The sequence below is a fragment of the Pteronotus mesoamericanus genome, unplaced genomic scaffold (assembly GCF_021234165.1).
Source record: "Pteronotus mesoamericanus isolate MK-2021 breed Mesoamerican mustached bat unplaced genomic scaffold, CSHL_Meso_final contig_25, whole genome shotgun sequence".
Taxonomy (NCBI): domain Eukaryota; kingdom Metazoa; phylum Chordata; class Mammalia; order Chiroptera; family Mormoopidae; genus Pteronotus; species Pteronotus mesoamericanus.
In genome coordinates, this window is record NW_026555105.1 from 15,271,726 (window position 1) to 15,284,309 (window position 12,584).

At 52.0% G+C, this 12,584-nt stretch overlaps 1 long non-coding RNA gene and 3 other non-coding genes across 4 annotated transcripts; all 4 read left to right on the plus strand.

The window, feature by feature from the left end:
• Positions 1-1,134: 1,134 nt before the first annotated feature.
• On the plus strand, positions 1,135-9,526 carry LOC129070711 (uncharacterized). The gene is made up of 8 exons (XR_008529147.1): positions 1,135-1,276; positions 1,915-2,040; positions 3,345-3,507; positions 4,389-4,460; positions 6,149-6,239; positions 7,959-8,060; positions 9,078-9,178; positions 9,285-9,526. It is a non-coding gene; the product is annotated as an uncharacterized LOC129070711 (long non-coding RNA).
• Positions 3,831-3,962, plus strand: LOC129071032 (small nucleolar RNA SNORA71). The gene has a single exon (XR_008529192.1). It is a non-coding gene; the product is annotated as a small nucleolar RNA SNORA71 (small nucleolar RNA).
• Positions 5,006-5,137, plus strand: LOC129071033 (small nucleolar RNA SNORA71). The gene has a single exon (XR_008529193.1). It is a non-coding gene; the product is annotated as a small nucleolar RNA SNORA71 (small nucleolar RNA).
• LOC129071035 (small nucleolar RNA SNORA71) lies at positions 6,864-6,996 on the plus strand. Its single transcript, XR_008529195.1, has one exon. It is a non-coding gene; the product is annotated as a small nucleolar RNA SNORA71 (small nucleolar RNA).
• Positions 9,527-12,584: the final 3,058 nt, after the last annotated feature.

The window sequence follows — 12,584 nt, forward strand, 5'->3', positions numbered from 1 at the left end:
CAAGGGGAGCTCTGACTTTGCCCATTTTTCAGGAAAGGAAAACTAAGGCTGGGCAGAGAAGTTAGGTCACTTAGCCAAGGCTGCAGGGAGAGTAAGAGCAGGAGTAGGAGGCAAGAGAGGACAGCAGGGCTGGGTAGCCGCAAGTGTACATACCTGACCCCTTTGTCCAGCATCCTCACATTCCACAGCCTTTCCCAACACAGAGACCCTCAACATTCTCACAATCTTAGAATTCCAATAACTTCTCCCAGAACACAGAATGTGGAGTGTTCTCATGCTCAAAGACCTCCATTTTTTCCCTCTTGATTGCATACACATGCATTGGATTTCTGCAATGTGCTTAGTGAGTGCCAGGATCTGACTGAGGGAGCCCCCTCCTCAGGGCCGAGGGTCACCTGTTCACACTTCAGAATGTGGGCTGAGTTAGTGGCAGGGTTGCCTCAGGTCTGAGAGGTACACCTGGCCCAGGATGTAGGCAGTGGCAGTGCTTGTGAGGTGTGGGGGCCATGAGTCCCCTCCCAGCCCTGTGTCTAGTGTGATGTTGGGAGCACAGGACCTCTGTTTTCTCTGTCACTACGCAGATTTGATCAACTTCCTTCTGCCTCAAGGACTCTCTCCACACTCTAATCCTATTTTAATTTTAGGACAAAGTTCAGCAAAGCACCTGCCCACTTCTCTAGGTTCATCTCGTCACTTTTACATTCCAGACTCAGGCCTTTGGAACAATATTTTAGACTGGCGATGTCCAAGTAAATACATGGACAGAATTTACTCATTTGTTCAACTGTGCCAGCTAGTAAACTAGGTACTCTGAATTCAATCATCATCACACAGGTCCTATTGTCCAAACTAAACACAATGAACGCCGAGCTCCCGCTAATAAACGCTCCTCACGTGGAAGAGCGATCAGTTCTACACATTAATGATAAGTCAGTAACCAAGGCACACTTTCAGAAAAAATAGGAAAGCAAAACAAGTCGTGGGATTATTATTTTAATTCCAGAGTGCTTTGGGAAATTATCCCAAACCCTCGAGTCAGAGTTCAAACTCCGCTCCACCAGGGGGCGCGCAGCTCTAGGGAGGCGCCGCTCTAGGCCGCAGCCCGCGCCCCAGCCTTATTTCCGCCCGCGCTGAGGAGTTTTGGGAGTGTTGTGCTCCCGTGGCTGCTGTCCGCAACCGTCTCACGCCATCTCCCGAAATCCTCGGACATCTTTGCCTTCCCGCTCTATCAGCTCTGTCTTCGCCGCTGTCTCTCGCCGTCGCTTGCGGCGCCCGGGTGAGTCCACTGCAGGGAGCGCCGGGCGCGTGGTCTGCGCTTCTTCAGTGAGCCCCAGGAAATTTGAGGCCCGGAGAGGCGCAGAGAGCCCGCAGAGGTCAGCTTCGAGCCCAGGTCTGGCTTCTAGTTCCATGCCGGTTTCCTTCTTGGGGAGTGGAGCTCTCGAGGTTCGTGATCTCGAGAAGCGGACCTCAGGTCAGCCGGTGCTGCTACTAGTGGGCTGGTGCAGGCATCGGATCCCCGTTCTCACCCACCACGTGGAGAAGGCCTGTGCCCGCTGATGGCTAGGAACGGGCCCGGCGGCGCGTGGGCCCGAGGTCCCGCAGGGAGTTGTGTGGCGTCGTGTGTGTCCTCTGCCCTGAGGGGCGCCAGAGCCCCCTAATTTTCACTACTCGCACCACTTCTGACTCCCGGTATTTAATACAGGCAAAGCCACTCGTCCGTGGGTTGCCTGCTAAGTTTTCTTACAGTAGTTAACTCATTTCCCTGTAATAACATTTAAAGGAAAGTTTAAACCTCCATTTACAGATCTGTTGGCTGAGCTTTAAATGCCAGGACACTCACAGGTCCCCGGAGTCTGGATTCCTGTCCCCCCTGCTCTGCACTAAAGCTCCTTGCCCATGCTTTTCCCTGCCTAGGCCTTTGGACTCTGTGGTTCTTGGCGACAGGACAGCTCTCCCTTGGATGGCCAGAGCCTCTTCTCTCCTGCAGGACCCTGGTGACACTCCTGCCTGATGGGCCAAAAAGTTCACTTGGTTTTTCAGGTAAGATGGCTCTACGTCTCTGGTAGCCCTTAGTTTTTTTTAACTTCATCCTAAACAATTTTGTTAGATTGTATTGTGACAGCTGTCATATCAGGGTGCATTAAAAAAAAAAAAACAACTTATCAAAATTGGTGAATTTTTGTGTAGCCATTTTAATATGGAAGGTGAAACAAAAGCAACATTTTCAGCATACTGTCCTTTATTATTTCAATAAAGGTAAGAATGCAACTGAAATGCAAAAAGAAAAAAAAAAAGATTTGTGCAGTGTATGGAGAAGGCGCTGTGACTGGTCGAATGTGTCAAAAGTGGTTTGTCAAGTTTCGTGCAGGAGATTTCCCAGTGGACAATGCTCCATGGTTGGTAGGGTAGACCAGTAGAAGTTCATAGCGATCAAATCGAGACATTGAGAATAATCACTACACCATGTGGGAGAGAGCTGACATACTCAAAATAGCCAACTTAAGCAAAATCCTTTGCGCTAACTCAGTTACATTAAACAGCTTTGATGTTTGGGTTCCACATAAGTTAAAGTGAAAAAAACCTTGGCTGTATTTCTGCGTGTGATTCTCTACTTAAACATAACAAAAACCTTCCGTTTTTAGAACAAATTGTGGTGGGTGACGAAGAGTGGATACTTTCCGTAGTGTGGAGTGGAAGAGCTCAGAGCAAGTGAAATGAACCACTGCCAACCACACCCAAGGCCGGCCTTCATCTGGAGAGGATGATGATGTGTAGATGGTGGGATTGGAAGGGAGTCCTCTATTGTGAGCTCCTTCTGGAAAACCAAACGATTAATTCCAACAAGTACTGCTCCCAGTTAGACCAACTGACAGCAGCACCCGACAAAAAGTGTCTGGAATCAGTCAACAGAAAATGCAAAATCTTCCATCGGGATAATGCGAGACCGCATGTTTCTTTGATGACTAGGCAAAAAGTTACAGTGTGGCTGGGAAGTTCTGATTCATCTGCTATATTCATCAGACATCCCAGATCTAAACTTTTCTGACTCCAAAATCCAGGCCCATCTGTAACACCGGGTCTCCTGCACAGGGCCTTGGCGAGACCCTTCGCAGAGCCCACCTGAGCTCCAGGACCACCCCCTTTGGGGTAAGACAGGAAGGCAACTAGCCTTGAGTTCAGGGTGCTCAGGAGCAGCAAGCAGCACTTACCAGGGGACAGTAATTTAGCCTCTGGACAAAGTTTGTTCAGCGTTTAAGTAAAAAGAATAATTTTTCATTTTCACCACTAATTTGATTGAACAACATATTCACCATTTTCTTCCACTACCTTCTGCCATCTTTCAGGCAACTTCATAATTCCATCTTCTCAAACTTAACTGTTCCAGGTGCCTTTTGCAGTCTTCCAGGGAACTGAAATTTTTTCTGTTAAGAGAATGTTGTAAAGAATGAAATAAATGGCAATCCGAGGGTGTGACGACTCGGCTCCACCTTAGCTGTGTGACCTCGGGTGAGTTTCTTTGTTCTCTCATCTGCTTTCCTTCTGGTGGGGAGACTGGCAGCTCAGAGAGGGCAGAGGCCACCTCCGTTTTTCTTTATTTTTTAACCCACAGTGCTTGGCACATAGTAAGTACTCAGTACACACTTGTGAGGTGAATGAAAAATAGAGACCTTTGTACCAGAAGTTGGTCTTCCTCTTGACGAGAGGAAGTGGTACCTACGTGGAGTGATGATAGTGTTCTGGGCTTGGCTGGGCAGTGGCGTCCTGCCTGGGCACATAGCAGGCTGTTAACCTGGGCTTCCCTTTCTGGTTCATCCTCTGCCCTTTTCTGCCCCTGCATTCGAAAGTGATCGTGGGCTGCCGTGCCCTGGTCATCGATAGTGCAGGGAGAGGAACTGCTGAAAGCACTTCCCCGTGTTTGGAGGGTCCACCCTGTCCCTTGCAAACCCTGGAGCTTTCACACACCCCCACCCTCCCACCTCCTCTCAGACGCCTCCTGGCCCCAGGCTCTGGTGTATTGAGTCCTCTCTCTACCTGGCGCTGCTGCTTCCTGTGAGGCCTTAACAAAGCCATTCCATTTCAGCAGCTCCGTGTCCCTTTCTGTGTTTGAAGTGAGTACAGGCTGTCCGTGTACAGGCAGGCAAAGGAAAAGGGGGGAGGTGTCCCTCATTCAGAGGATCCACCCATGTCCCTGCCTCATGGGACAGCCTTAGGTGACTGGCAGTAACTGAGCATAAAGTAAGTGAGGATCAAGGGAGACAGACTGTCAGTGCATTCACAGGCTAAGACTAGGATGTCCCAAGTGGCTTTCTGTTGATGCGCATGATGGTTTTCTGGACGTAGAAGCAGTGCCGAGTGGTCAGTCACATGCTGGTTCTTGTCCCCTGCAGGAGTGTCATGTGACTGCTGTTCCATGTATGTGAGGGGTGTCCTTGGGGAGAGCCTGGATTTTGCAGTTCCAGGTAAGTGGTGTCCTGTGCTGCCTGGTTCTTTGCAGGCTCTTAGGCCTGAGGTGTGGGGAGCGAGAGCGCAGGCGAAGGCTGTTTCCCACATTCCCTGCTTAGTGCCCCTTGGGCCAGTGGACACAGGTCTGGGACTCTTGGGGTCCGGCGAGCCCGAGGCGAGGGCTCCTAAGATGTTGGGAGGGAAACAGCAGGGTGTTGGAGTGGGCGGAGGGCTGCATTTTAGAGGCAAACCTGGATTCCCATCCAGCGCCCGGCTGGGTGACCTGTGCGCCTGAGAGGGAATCCTGTCCAGTGTCCAGCGTCGGCACCGCTCACACTCGGTCTTTCCGGACCCGGGGACTCTCAGTGCCCCACTGTTAGTCTTCCCCTTAACTGTTAACTCTTGGCCGCGGCCTGGTAGGTAACCGCTGAAAATCAGATGTGGCTCCTGTCATCTTAGGTTGTAAATCTGGTCACTGACTTGCCGGTCGTCTCAGTCCGGGTCATTCCTCAGGCTGCTGGCAGTGGTCTCCCGTCTCGTCTCGCTAACTGCTCTTTTCTGCCCCTGCATTCGAAAGTGATCGTGGGCTGCCGTGCCCTGGTCATCGATAGTGCAGGGAGAGGAACTGCTGAAAGCACTTCCCCGTGTTTGGAGGGTCCGCCCTGTCCCTTGCAAACCCTGGAGCTTTCACACATGTCTTCCCACCAGTTTGTGTTCCTTCCCGGTACCTGGTGCATGTGGCTCACTGAGAGGCCCTTTAGCTGAGCAGGGCCCGCTTCACGGAGGTTAAGGTTAGGGCTGGTCACGCTCCTCCCAGGGCTCCCCTCCTGGAAGCTTGCCCTGCCTCCCATCGCATGCATCCCTTCCCACGTCCTCAGCCCTGCCGCTTAGCACTGCTCACACCTGGAAGTGGTTGACTTGTATATTGTACCCCTGCACCATGATCTCCAGGGCAGTGCCTCGGTCTTGTTTTGCATTGTGCCCAGTGCCCGACACGTAGTGCCTTGACGAAGCAAAACAGAACGAGGCGGTGGGATGAGGAGAGGACAGGCCGTGGTAAGGTGGTAGGGCTCTTCCAAGTGTGGGTCCTCTAGGGAGCAAATCCGTAGAAGAAAGGCTGGGGCCGGGACATTTCCTTTCATTCCCCACTGGAAGTGTCATTTCTCTAATGAAAGATAGACTGCTTGTGGTTTGCCTTTAGTCTTGGCGCGGACAGGGCCCGTGGTCCATCAGGGGTGGTTTTCCCTCTTCCCTTAGGTTAAGGGGCGGCGACTGGAGCAGTGATAGAGCTGCGCCAAGCACTGCGTAGCTGAGGGTGTGTATGTAAGCAGTCCCCAGACTAGATGGCCGACATGGGGCCTCCCTATCACCTGGTGCCCCTCCCGGATCTTGCTGGTCGCTGCCAGCCAGCCGCGACACCCTTCCTAAAACCTGGCTTCGGCATCCTTTCAACGTGGACTTGCAGTCAAACGTATTGATCACAGGTGGCACATAGAATAACATGGATGCCACTCCTGACCACAGGTGAGCTGCAGACCCCTTCCTAGAGTTACATTGTTCTCGTACCTGAGGCAGCAGCGCGGCCGTTCAGGTACTCGCAGAAACAGCCCGCGTTTGTGGGTGCTCTGACCTGCCAGCACTGTGCCCAGCCTTCTCTGCCCCCAGGGCCTGCTGCGAGTGCCCGTTTGTGGCTTGTCTCTTGCAGATGGGTCTGCGGGTGCAGAGGTGCCGTGGAGGACGTCGGTCATCTTCATGTCCGTCTGCATCAGCTGGGCGCTGGACCATGGGGCCCTGAGGTAAGGTTTTAGGACCATTTTCTGGAATTTTGTTGTTTTGCATCTGTTAAAGTCACATGCATATTCCCTTGGGCGTGGGTGAAAATGTAAGGGGAAGGGAGGCCAAAGTGGCATCCCGTGAGTTCACATTCGTGCCCCTGGTCTGGGGCAGTCCCTCGCATGGCTGCCGGGGAGGGGCCTCAAGAAACCTGCTTGGGTAAAGGGCTCCTGGGGGTGTCTCCCTGCCAAGTACCGGAGTACAGGCAGTGCGCTCTGATGGAAAACGTGTGGATTTAGACGCCTGAGATTTTGGTCCTGCCTCTGAACCTGTGTAGCTCTGTGACCTAGTCTTCTACTTCATCTAAAAATCAAAGCTGGGATAGTAGAGGGGTTTTTTTGTTTTTTTTCTCATGCTGATATCGTGGCCATGTGATCCTGCTCGTTTCCAACCCAAGAGCATTTCCAGTTTTTTCATGCTGGAAGTGTCTTGATTCTGTAGCAGGGAGGTTTTGGGGGGTCTTTGCAGGACATATCAGAAGCTGCTGGGGCTCTGCACTCGGCTGGGCCCCTCTCCCTGACTCAGGCCAATCCCCAGGTTCCTGGCACCAGCCCCCCGCCCTTCCTGGCTCTCCTGTCCCTTTCTGCTCCTGCGTCCGAAAGTGATCATGGGCTGCCAGTGCCTTGGTCATTGATAGCGCGGGGAGAGAATTGCTGAAAGTGGTTGTCCCCGTGTTTGAAGGGCCCCGCTGTCCCTTCCAAACCCTGGAGCCTTCGCACACTAGGCTTTTCCTCCTGCCATTCCCTCCAAAGCTCGGGCCTTCGCACACCCCCATGTGATACGGTGGCTGGGCCGGCCCCGGACTTGTGGGCTTCGCTTTGTCTTTTCAAGTTAAGGATCTGCTTGTCAGAAACCAGTCCATACATTTATGTTTGGGCCTCACAGTGGAGTACGTTCAGATTGTGCTGGGGGACGTGCGTAAATCGTGCTTTCTGTGTTGTGAAGTTGCAGGAGTGTAGGATAATCCATAGTACATCATTCAAGACAGCGCGTGACTTAAATGCTTGCTTGTGTGTTGTCTTTGCTCCTTGAGTCTTTCCTGAACACAATGTGTGTTGCTTTTCCAGGAGCTGTCAGGAATGTCAGGTAAAGGTGGAAGCCAGGGGTAGTGGCAAAGGCGATCTATCAGTTCTGAATCAGTAAAAAAGTTCTTATTTGTCACAGTCTACCAGGAAATTGAGGAGTGTTCTTGTCAGTCACTGAGAAGAGAGCACATGGACTGATTACTCCTTTCACTGGTTTTTAATTGATGCTTCTGTGGGGTCTCTCTCCCTTTTTTAAAAAAGATTTATTTATTTTTAGAGAGAGGGAAAGGAGAGAAAAAGAGGAGAGAAACATTGATGTGTGAGGGACACATCAGTGAGTTGCTCCTTGCACACGCCCCAGTCAGGGACTGGGCCCACAACCCAGGCTTGTGTCCTGACCAGGAATCGAACTGGCGACCTTTTGCTTTGCAGGATGACGCCCCACCAACTGAGCGACACAGGTCAGGGCTGTGAGTTCCCTTTAGAAAAGGGTTTTTACTAGAGAAGAAATTTGCAGGCTTGTGGATCTTTGTATTTGTAGACTTAAGACTCCCTGGCTTGTGTTCGGGTTCACGTTAGAGCATTGTGTTGCTGACTGGGCACTTTCTGGCACGTGCAGAGGAGCTGACCTTCTGTCATTTGTTTTGCGCACTGCAGATGTGCTCTGTAGGAGGCAGAAACCTGCGACGCTGCCTTCACTTGACTAAGATGCAACGTGGTGCCCCTAAGAGGCATGTCTTGGCTGAGGTGAAGTTGGAGGTGAGGTCAAGATGTCCATCTGATTGAGCCCCACTTTTGGGTCTGAGGGCTGCTGTCTAGTTCCAAGTCCTCTTGACAGTCAAGTCTCTCATCTTTAAGGATGGGATCCAGTTTTGCCATGTGTGGTTTTTGTTTATTTGGCTGGTTGGTTGGGGGTTTTTTTTCCATCTCATGATGACATGAATATATGTGAGCCACCTGGTACAGGCGGCCACCTAATAAACATGCGGTTTCCCTTGTCTTTCAAACCTGTCCCTTTGCCCCTTGGCATCAGAAGCTTGTCGTGTCCCACAGTCTAGTTCCTGGGCCTGCGGCTCCTCAGTCAGGCTGGAGGGTTTAGTGGACAGCGGTGACCATTTTGAAAAGACCGTTTATCGCCCCTCGGCCTGAACCCCAGACCTGGTGATTCAGACCTCTGAGGTAGAGTCCTGGGCTCGAGTGGGGGCTCACTTAACGTGATGTGCACCGGCTTTGACGATGCTTTTTCACTTAGCCTTCAAATGGGCCTGGCAGTTCGATCCTTACAGATGTGGGCACCTAACAGTTCTTGCTGGAAGTTTACCTTCCATGTGCCTTTTTTCAGCTGGGTCATACACAGTGGGTCTTTGCAGAACAGGATGGCTGCTGTTGGGGCCTTGTGACGTGCTAGGCAGATAAGTAATGACAATATAGTGTAAGAGCTGCTGAGGATTGGGGGTGGCGGTCCACCCCTTGATCCAGATGCAGTGGGACCTCAGTGTCAAAGCCCCTGACAGCGAGCGCTGAGCTGACTTCCTGTGCTTACCCTTCTCTGGGTCAGCGGCCCTGATCGTGAGCTGATGGAAAGAAAATCATTTCTTATTAACAGCGGGCTTTTACGATGCTTGTCTTTATTGCCCTTTCTATGCCGGTGTTACCTAGTTTGGTGTCTATAAACTGGGGGCCTGGGCTGGGTTAATTGGGACCTTCCCAGGGATGTCACTTGGGGAGAAGGTGGTGCTAGAGACTGAATACCCGTATGCTTCCTCTGCCTCTCAGGTCAGCCTTAGATCGGAGACTGTTGAAGAAAGTCCCGAGGCCATGAATCAGTGACCCTCAGTGTGACTTGGGACCTGGGTTTCCTTTCATTTCTCTCCAAGGTGAGTTAATACCCGCTGCTGGGAACCCATAGCCGGAGGGTGAGCCGGTTTGTGTTCGTGCAGATGGGGGCTCCAGACCTTGAAGCTCCCCTGTCCTCTCTTTCAGATTCTCTTGGTGGTCGCTGTGGACACCAGAGGGGCAGAGAACTGAGAGGGAGGTTCCCACACGAAGCCTCACCACAGCGCCCCCCACTGCCTGCTCGGCGCATCACCCAACGGCTGTTCACTCTGCACAGGAGATCAGAGGGAAAGCTTGGGGTCCACCTCAACTGGCTCTGCCCCTAGACAGCAGTACTCTTTGAAGGCCCGCCCTGTGTCCCTCTGTCCTGCCTGGTGTGACTTTAATAACCACCCATTTAATAAACCTTACAAACTTGCTCTGTCTGCCCTTTAATTCAGCATCAGGCCCTGTGCCAGCAAGGCTGGGCCTGGAGAAGGTGGGTCGCAGGCCAGGTCTCGTTTTCAGTTCCTATGTGTTTATCACTCTCCCGAGGCTCAGCACATGGGCTTTTGTTTGAAGTGTTCAGTGAGGGCCGGGAGGACAACAAGTGACGGTAGTTGGTTCAGACTTGGGACCCCTGAGAGCTGAGGGTGCTGGAGAGCGGTCAGGTCAAGGCTTTAGAACCGTGGTCCGTGGCAGGACGCTGGTGTCATTGAGAAGGGGGAGTGGCCTGGAGTCTGGGACCTGGCTCATAAATAATTGCCTGCTTGTATGACCGACTTGTCCTAGTTTGGCTGGGCCTGATGGGTGTTCCAGGACGTGGGACTTCAATTACTAAAACCGGGTAAGCCACAGGCAAAGTGGGTGAGTTAGTCTATTTATCTGGGGTATAAAATACATGGTATCATCTTGAGAGGACAGGCTACTGTGTAAATGTGGGAGCAGGGTGAACGTGGAGCAGCTGCCATTGAACCTTAGGGGTGTTCTCAAGGTTGGGCTTTTTGGAGATCACTGGGTTAAAATCAGTAATGGCCACAGTGTAAGGCAGTGCATGCTTGAATTTTTTAAATCCTATTTTACAAATGGAGGGGGTCTGATGGAAGGAAGGCTGGGGTTAAATGTCCAGTTTCTGCTTTTGAAATTGAAACCACATTGGCTGGGCCGAGGCAGCACTCGGGCTCTCGAGCCCGCCTGAGGTCGGCGCCTTGGTGGTCTCCCCAGGGGCGGGCATTGTCCGTGGCTGACGCGCTCCACTCTGCGCCCCGGTTCTGGGCTGAAGCATCCAGAGGTCCAGGGTTCTCTTTCTGCCTTGCCCTTTCTAGACACACCCAAGGACCATCCTCTGACTTCCATTCACTACCTTTATTTTTATTTTTAAAGATCTTACTCATTTTTAGAGAGAGGGAAGGGAGGGAGAGAAACATCAATGTGAGAGTGAAACATCAATCAATTTGCCTCTCGTAAGCACCCAGATCTCTGACTGAACCCACAACCCAGGCCTGCGCCCTGACTGGGAATGGAACTGGCAGTCTCTGAACGCGGCTTTGTCGGCTGGTACCCAGCCACCGAGCCATACCGTTCAGGGCTTATTTGCCACCTTTAGTTAGATGGTCACAGCTGCCTGAAGAGATGCCAAGAGAAGGAACGTGGGTCCACTTAAAAGTTGTGGCCGGCGCTGGCCTGGTGGCTTGGTTACAGTGTCATTCCATGCGCCAACGCGCTGCCAGTCAGGGCACGTGCCTCGGTTGCAGGTGCAGTCCCTGATGGGGGCACGTTCAGGAGGCAACTGATGGGTGTCCTCTCTCAGAGGTCGGTGAATAAACCCTTGGGTAAGGGTTAGGAAAGAAGTTGCAGCTGGTTGGTGAGGTCTGCTGCTGTGGAGACCCCAGGCACATCCCATCAGGCGCCAGGTCATCAGGAGCCATCCCTGGTCTCCAGTGCCTGAGGAGAGGCATTCCAGCCAAGGCGACCCTGGAGCCAGGAGTAAGGTCAAGGAGGCGTGACCCTTTCCCGGAAGGCCTGGCGGAGGGGAGATTCCACAGCAGAATCGAGAGCTAGGAGAATGGAGAGATGGGCAGATTGAAAGTTCATGCATTACAAAAACCAGGGTGTAAGCCAGACCCCATGTTAGGAATGGCACGGTGGTGAAGAACTTGTGCCTTCACGGGGATCACCAATAAGGATATAGGTGCTTGTCCCTTTGCTCAGAGTTTTGTATACTTTGTCTTTTGTTTCAGGTAGAACTCTTCAACATTTTTTATAATGCAGGTCTTGTGGTGAATTCCCTCACCTTTTGTTTGTCTCATGTCAATAAATACACATCAAGGAAGTAGCAAAAATAAGGCTTTGAGCCCTGACCAGTGTGGCTCAGTTGGTTGGACAGTGTCCTGCCAAGTGGAAGGTCACTCATTCAATTCCTGGTCGCGCACATGCCTGGGTTGTGGGCCAGTCCCTGGTTGGGGTGTGTGCGCGTCAGTGGATCAGTGTTTCTCACATCGATGATTCTCTCCCTCTCCTCCCTTCCCCTCTCTCTAAGAATGAGTAGTCTTTTAGAAAACGGAGAAAACTTTGAGCTCATTTCTGCTCTTGCTCCCTTAACTGTGATATCAAATGACATGTACAAATTAAGTGTTAACACGTGTTTAGTCTTAAGCAGGATGCTCTGGGCTGCGTGGTGACTAGACAACTCGTGCTTTTTTCCTTCACCAAGGTTTATCCTAGCAGCAGACAGGGAGGGAGTAGGGGGTAAGCTCCCCAGAGTAAAGCTGAGGACAGCTGCTAAGGGAACACGTAGGGATGTGAGGAGGAGGAGGAGGAAGGCGGGGAAGGGTGTCCCATGGTCAGGTGTGACTTTAGGCACTGTAGGCTCCCTGGTGCCGAGTGGCCATGGAGACAGGGTGCTCATGATGCTACCAGATAGGCAACAGCCTGGAGCAGATCTGTCTCAGGCTGGCCCTGTAAGCGTGTGGGTTCTTGACTTCATGTAGGAAAGATTTCATCACACGAGTCCAGGTGATTTTGAAAATTCATTTATTAAGGCTGGGGACAGTGAAACAAAGGGAAGGCTTAGAGTGGAAGAAGTAACAAGAGAGCTTGGGCAGTGTTCTGCTTTGGCTTCCTAGAAATGTTACAGGAAAGGAGTAAGCCAAGGTGACATTCTGCTGTTAGCTCGCCTGGGAGGTGAAGACACAGAGACAGAGGACTTGGTGTAGAGGAAGCAACAGGAGAGAGCCTAGGTGGTATTTTCCTGTTAGCTCACATGGAAATCAGAGACAGAGCGGGCCCTGGAGACAGGATCAGGGGCTCAGCCCGGGTCCAGCTGCCCACTGCTCTCCTGGTTGCAAGCCTCCTTGGGACCCTTAGGTCCCAATTTAGGAGGAAATAGAAAGTTCATGCTCAAAAAGGGGCACAGTGTGCTCTAGAGCAGGGGTCCCCAACCTCTGGGGCGTGGAGGTACTAGTCCGG